Genomic DNA, 7,082 nt, shown 5'->3' with positions numbered 1-7,082 from the left:
ACCCCTGCCGTAGGGTGTCCCATCTGTCATTTTTACGCTCTGAAGTGCTCTGAAGTGTGCTCACCAGTGCTCCCTTTGCACCTTTGATGCATTCTTTAGCGAAGGCCACACTGCTGCAGGCTCCACGCACTTTACCAACCCAGAAGTCCAGATGGGAGGAGTTCACACTGATGGGCGACTTCTCTTCCTATTTCCGGGGTGACGCTCAAGTCTGTTCCAAAATATGAAATATAGGTCTCTGCGGAACAAAAAGGGACATTTCCCAATTTTGGGGCATTTTCAAACTGGGATAAGGTGTTTTGAACCATCCAATCCAAAAAGTATGGAAGCCCTGAAAAGCCATACATCATTATTTTTTAACACCTTTTTTAGTTTGAAAACGCCCCAAAATTGGGAAACGCCTCTTTTTGTTCTACAGAGACCCCGGTCTCCAAAATACGACTCCGGTGCACACTCAAGGGTCCCCAAGGTCTGCACTACATGATGTCATCAAAGTGTGGACTTTAAAGGTACATTAACATTATAAGCGACTTTGTGGCTGTTTGTCACTCGTCTCTTTCAAAAGAGGCGTTTTTACATCTGGTTGTCATAAACGAATGAGTAACGTCCCATCCAGTAACTGACAAGAGACGGATGACGTGAACTCGACTGCTTCGTTCTTATTGGAAGTTGCTCCCGAAAGTTGCTCATAATTTGAATAAAGTTAAACATTTCTCAACTTTGTCCTGTGTCTGGACATGCCCCATCCAGACACCAACGGTAACTGTCACTCATGTCGCAGGAAGTCGCCAAACTTCCATTGAAATCAATGAGATTATGTCACTCTGCTACTGCTAGTCGCTGCTCAAGGAAGTCCACAAGTCCATCTGGGACAGGGCGTATGTGATCTCAACCAGTGAATTAAGCCTGGAATACACTGCAGGATTTTTGCCCTTCTGTAAGATCATTACCTTATCACACTGTGCGACATGGATCGTTTAAACTCGCGTACGACAAGCATGTAGACTGTACGATGATGACACGGAAGCTTTGGCGGCTGCGTCACACGTTAGCGCAACATCACCAGCATGCGCTCGTGATACAAATACCAGTACGCAGGTCATAGCAGCAAACACACTCTGTGGTGATCATGCCGAATTTCTGACACTGTCAGACAACTATCGTAGGCTATCTTTGGACGCAAGACCTGGAAAACGGACGTCTTTGAACCTTTCTCACTGTACGACATAAGACCACCGAAGAAGAGCCATGATCACAGAAATCGCAACAATTGTTTCACAATGGCAATCTTTCGTCTGGGACAGCCAAAAATCGTGCAGTGTATCCCGGGCTTTAGACCGCCACCTATCCATTCAGCTACACGCCGTCTTTCTCCAAAACCCCGCCCACTAATTGCATATCAGCCATCCTGATGTTAGCAAATCTAAACAGTGTCATGTAGTAGGGAAACATGATTTTTTTCAATTAATATTGTTCATTTCACACAATTTTGTACTTACAGGGACATTTTTTTATGATTGCAAAGCTGTCATGTTTTTAGACTGACTGCTAACTGATAAACTGCTAAGTGAATGCTATGACATAACCCACCCATCTGTACTGAATGCATTGTTTTATTTACGTTCTCAAGGAACGCTGTCGTAAAATAATGGGAAAAGTTTATTTTTATGTGCCGTATCTAAAGATAAAGCGTTGTGTGAAAAGGAAAGGACACAGGCGAGGATCAGGAACGTAACGTTGTGGGAATGTCATGACTTTGGACCAAAGTTCACCAGGGCTGGTCCATTTTTCCTGCGATTGGAATTCCTGTCAAAATCCCTCTTTGTTTGGACAGAGATGGGTCGGGTCCATGTCACATACACATCCGGCTACAGATCGGACGTATGCCAGAGCTGGTACAGCAATATTTACAGTGGATGAAATGTAGCCTACAAATGTGGGCAGGAGACAGTTATTCACACCGGCCTGCCAAAACTCTGCTGACTATTACTACATAACACGACGTTTACAGTCTAATGTGCACAATCATTGTCATTCATATATTGATTTTGACAGCATTATTAGGTAAAATAATACACTCAAGGCTTTTAACTCATATGCCAGATCTGATAAATGACACGTGTGGTACAGACTATTGTGTTAGTAAAATGTGTTTAAGTGGTTGTAATTGGAATGTTCAGTACAGTATTGAATATATTAGTTGTGAAAATAAAGGCACACATAATACGCCATACAGGTTATATGTTTAGGTGTTATTTACGTTCTTGGAAATCGAACATACTTTGGACTTTGGTTGTATTTATTGATCTCCTTTCAGGTGTGCCATTTGATTATAAGTTGATTTCATTTGCACTTTGACCTCTCGGTATATCTGTTTGTCAAAGGAAATGATAAATCTTTAATATACTTAGAAATAAACTATTAATTGTACATGCTAAACTTGCAGATGACCTGACCATTTGTAATGTAAATAGCAAAAATTAGTATTTGAATTTTGCATTTGGTCTTAGTATTGGTGTCTTGTTTACCAGTATAAATATCTACACATTTTTAAATTGAGAAGGAAAATGATCTATTAGATTAAGTCTTGTTTTCTGTTTCTTTTATTTAGTTTAGGAAAAAAATATGACAGTGATGTAAGAATAAACTTATTTCAGATCAAGTTTTATTACTACACTGGCAGATATTTACTCAATAGTTTGGGTAAATTTGCATAGGAAGTGAATGCATCACAATTTAAGATTTTTAGATATGTTTGCTGGAAATCAAGACAAAAAGCCAAGTAAAACATTCATTTGTAACTTGTTTACATTAGGACAATTTGCTCGTAAAAGGATATACACAGGCTTTGTGTCCGTACACATGCATTGTTATCCTTGTCAGGATAAGATTTTCTCTGAATGTTTTCAGGAACAAAAGCACAACTTGGCAGAATGGTTTAACAATCAGGTCAGGTCAGGTTTTGTCCACATGGTGGGAGGCAGCCAACAATATTTGTGTGTTTAAGATGGCTATTTGTGAGGTCCAAATATTTGTACATTCCTTCTCTAATATGTCAAAAAACAACACTTTATTCTGAGATTCCTCTTTCAGAATAAAAAAAAGATAAAAGAGTGAACATTACATGCATGATCCTCTGGGTACATCATTAAAGGTCATATACATTTGGTAAATAATGCTCTTTTACAATAGGATAGGATTAGTCCTCATCAACCTTTTTCCTTCAGAATTTTGGTTCCCAGAATGCTTTGCATGAAGCTGTTATGTTATACACTGAAAAAAAAAATCCTTTCAATTTACGTAATTTTAATGTGTACATCGGTCCCACATAATCCGATTGTGTAAAACCAACATAATTTTCCTCATTTAATTTTTGTGTGTCAGACCAAAACATTTTAATTGTTTTAGGTAGTCTAATATAAATATGTTGACTCAAAGTGCTATTTCTCTTTCCTATAACACATTTATTTTGTAATGTTTAAGTAATTTTATTATGTAAGGGGACTAGATTTTCATCTGTAATTCCAACATGCTTTTTTAATGCTTATATTATGGGATTATTTAACTCTAAAACAATTTCATTATGTCTCTGGCACCAGAATAATCACCCATAATTATCCAAATGTTATTTATTTCTTTTTTAAATACAAAATACATTTGCATTGGCATAAAAAGCAAAGAGTTTTGAACAAATGTTTAGTGATATTGAGGCAAACCACTGCTTTCAGATCATCAATTCAATGACATCATTACACATTAATTCATTAACAGTCAATAACTATTACAACAATCAGCACATGCAGTTCATACAAAGGGGCAATTTCCCAGACAGGTTGTAGATTAATCCATGACTAGGCCCTAGTTATATTAGGATATTTTTTACAAAAAAAGTTTACAAACAAACCTACCTTACAAAAACAACACTGGAGTACATCTTGAGACAAAACAATGGCACTCATATATGTCACGATATGTCAGTGCAATATGTTTTCAAATTAAGGCATTGCAAAAGTCTGGGACTAGGAAAAGCCCCATCTGTGAAACTGACCCAAATGTTTAAAATAGTTACTATCACAGTAGATTTAGAAGTGCTAAAACACAAACACTGCATTCCAAAGAGACATGCAAAACAGTAAGTACTATTATTTTTAAAATTGATTTACAAACTGGAAAATATCAATCCTTCAGAAAGTCAGAGCTACAACAGTTGTATAAACTGTTAATCAAAGATTCAACAAAAACAAAATACAACAACCATTTCCAAAATCAACTCTGAGCAGCAAACTGTTAATGTTTAAATAAGAGAAAACACTTAAAACAGATAACAAAAATGAGCAGCACAGTCTTTCTGATCCTTTCACTGAAAGAAACTGTTCGTTAAAGTTACGCTCAATGCAGTTCCATTAAAATCTTTTGGATTTCCTCAAAAATAAAGCGGAGATCAGGATAGCTCAGGTTTAAGGCATACATCAGCTCAAACAACATGGCACGATGTTGCAACACCTTCATGCCTTCCATGACTATACAAAGATCCTCTTCTTCATCACAAGAAGGATGTTGTTTGAGAGCACAAATCCCAACAGTGGTGTCTTCAAATGACCACACTGATGCTGACTTCATCCATGCCCTGTACAAAACAGACAAATGTAGTTAAAGAAACAGAAAAAAAGTTACTGTTACAATAAAAGTGTCATTTGAAATTAGTACAATGCAAACAAATATAAATGTAAGTATACAGACCCATGTGCATTGCCACAGCATGTTACAATTGGTTACAAATATATGGGTTACAAAGCAAGGCAGCTGCACTGTCCACTGCTCCAGGTGTGTGTGTGTGTGTTCACTACACTGAGATGAGTTAAATAAAGAGGCCACATTTCGAGTGTGTGCTACCACACCTGACAATCACAGCAAAAGTGAATTATCTCATTTTCTCACTCATGTTGTTACAGACCTGTATAAATGTCTTTGTTCTGATGAACACGAAGGAAGACATTTATTTTGAGGAATGTTTGCAACCAAACTGTTCATGAGCCCCATTCACTTCAATAGTATTTTTCCTCACTATGGAAGTGAATGGGGCTTATGATTGGTTTGGGTACAAACATTCCTCAAAATATCTTCCTTAGTGTTCATCAGAACAAAGACATTTATAAAGGTTTGTAACAACATGATAGGGAATAAGTGATGAGAATTTTTATTTTTGGGTGAACTACCCCTTTAAATCTTCCCAGGTGTTTTAATGACCCTTGTGCCAAAAGATGTAACTAAAACATACTACATTTTCTGTACTTCCAACAAGGTTTACACATTTTTATGTCTATGAATCTATATTACTTACTTCTGTCATTTGATCATTGATTGTTCCAAGTCTTTTTGCTAGCTGTCCTCCTTTCTGATAGAAGAGTTTCGTCAGGTTTTTGGATTGGAGGTCCAGGTGACACAGGAACATAAGACAGTAGTGATTCTTTTAAATTCAGCATTTATCTGAAAACAAATTAACCAACCATTGTATATTTGAGTACTGCGAGTCAAAGAATAATAATTGTATATTAGTTACAAAAATAAGATTTAATCAATCAATCAATCAATCAATTTTTATTTATATAGCACATTTAAAAACAACGATTAGTTGACCAAAGTGCTTCACAGTAATAAAATAAAAAATAAATAAAAACACACTCATACAATACATCAAAATATTTAGCTCCTAACAGCAGTAAAACAGTGATATGAATTACTTACCAATGCTTTTGAGTGTGTGCAAGGATGATGGACCTATAAGAGGAAAAATTCAGAGGTGAAATCAACACATAAACTCAAATGATGAAGGTCACACATACACAGAGCAATAATGAAATAAGTATTAACGTTATATCAGTCATACAAAATTTTGACAAAATGAGACCTTAAAACAACAAGGTTCTCTTCTGAAAACGTCAGCTTTAAGGTGTGGCACTATAAAGCATTTTTTTTTCAGTTAATATACCAGAAGTCACGCGAGACATTTAAAAAAGCTTTTTCTAATAGAATCAAGTGTTGCTCGTGGCGTAGTGAAGTCACGAATAACTGACGCGGGTCTGTTCATCTGATTAAGCAGACAGTTTGTTTCATACGCAATGTCATTATTAATGTAGTCAATTGATATCATCTGGTAAATTACTTACATGGATAACGTTACTCTGGACAGAATAACGTTTGGTTAACCGTTAGCGTTTTATTTGTCCTGAACCGTTTCCATAGAACAACTGAGTAAAAAGTGCCTCAAAAGTCAACTCAAATCTGTCAGTTTTCAACTCGGATAAAACTACCAAACGTGAAATAACGTTATACAGCTGACATTTTTAAAACGCTGTTTTTCTTTATGAGCCTTACACTTACTGACTGACTGACTGTAACGTTCACTTACTCCACCAACATCCTCCAAACTCATTTTTACTACAAGTCATTGCAATGGCTACATATTGTAAAAAAAACTGTCTATCTAGTGAAGATGTATCACGTATAAAGTGAACATAAATAAATAATAGAACTTACTTTAATAACGTGGTGTCCGTCTGAGAGAGTTCTTCTGACTGACTGCTGCTGAGTCTTCATTTTGGCGCTCAAAACAAACGATGTTTATTCTTCTTTTATGGCGATTGACGTCCTTTTTATTGAGCGTTACTGCCACCTTCTGCTCAGGAGGTGACATTTTGTGTGCAAACTCAATTTTATTGCTTTAAGTATTCAATTCAATCAATTTTAATCAATGTGAGAATAATGTGTTCATTTTACATTCAAACAAAACATTTTCATCCTAATCAATTAAATTATGTTTACACAAGGAATATAAATATTTTGTGTTGCATATACATGTTTATTTTATTTAAATTCAAAGACCCACCAAGTCCATTTTTTTCAGTGTAGTTTATTCTCTAAAGTTAAAGACTTCATGTTTAAAGTTCATTTAACTTTAAGCTGTTGCCAGTAACATAATAAATTCACAGTAAGTGTTATGTTTCTTATTTTATGTATATGCTTTGGCAATAAGTACACACTATCATGCCAATAAAGTACTTTAAGTTTAAATTGATAGAGTG

The 7,082-nt window shown here is 35.9% G+C and overlaps 1 long non-coding RNA gene across 1 annotated transcript; it reads right to left on the bottom strand.

Annotated features, from left to right (window-relative positions):
• Window positions 1–3,298: 3,298 nt before the first annotated feature.
• LOC135744220 (uncharacterized) lies at window positions 3,299–6,905 on the bottom strand. The gene is made up of 3 exons (XR_010530686.2): window positions 5,746–6,905; window positions 5,342–5,487; window positions 3,299–4,627 (listed from the first exon to the last, which is right to left on the bottom strand). It is a non-coding gene; the product is annotated as an uncharacterized lncRNA (long non-coding RNA).
• Window positions 6,906–7,082: the final 177 nt, after the last annotated feature.

Source organism: Paramisgurnus dabryanus, chromosome 6, assembly GCF_030506205.2.
Source record: "Paramisgurnus dabryanus chromosome 6, PD_genome_1.1, whole genome shotgun sequence".
NCBI classification, from domain to species: Eukaryota; Metazoa; Chordata; class Actinopteri; order Cypriniformes; family Cobitidae; genus Paramisgurnus; species Paramisgurnus dabryanus.
The sequence above is the reverse complement of the archived record's forward strand: the minus strand, read 5'-3'. Positions and strand labels throughout refer to the sequence as shown.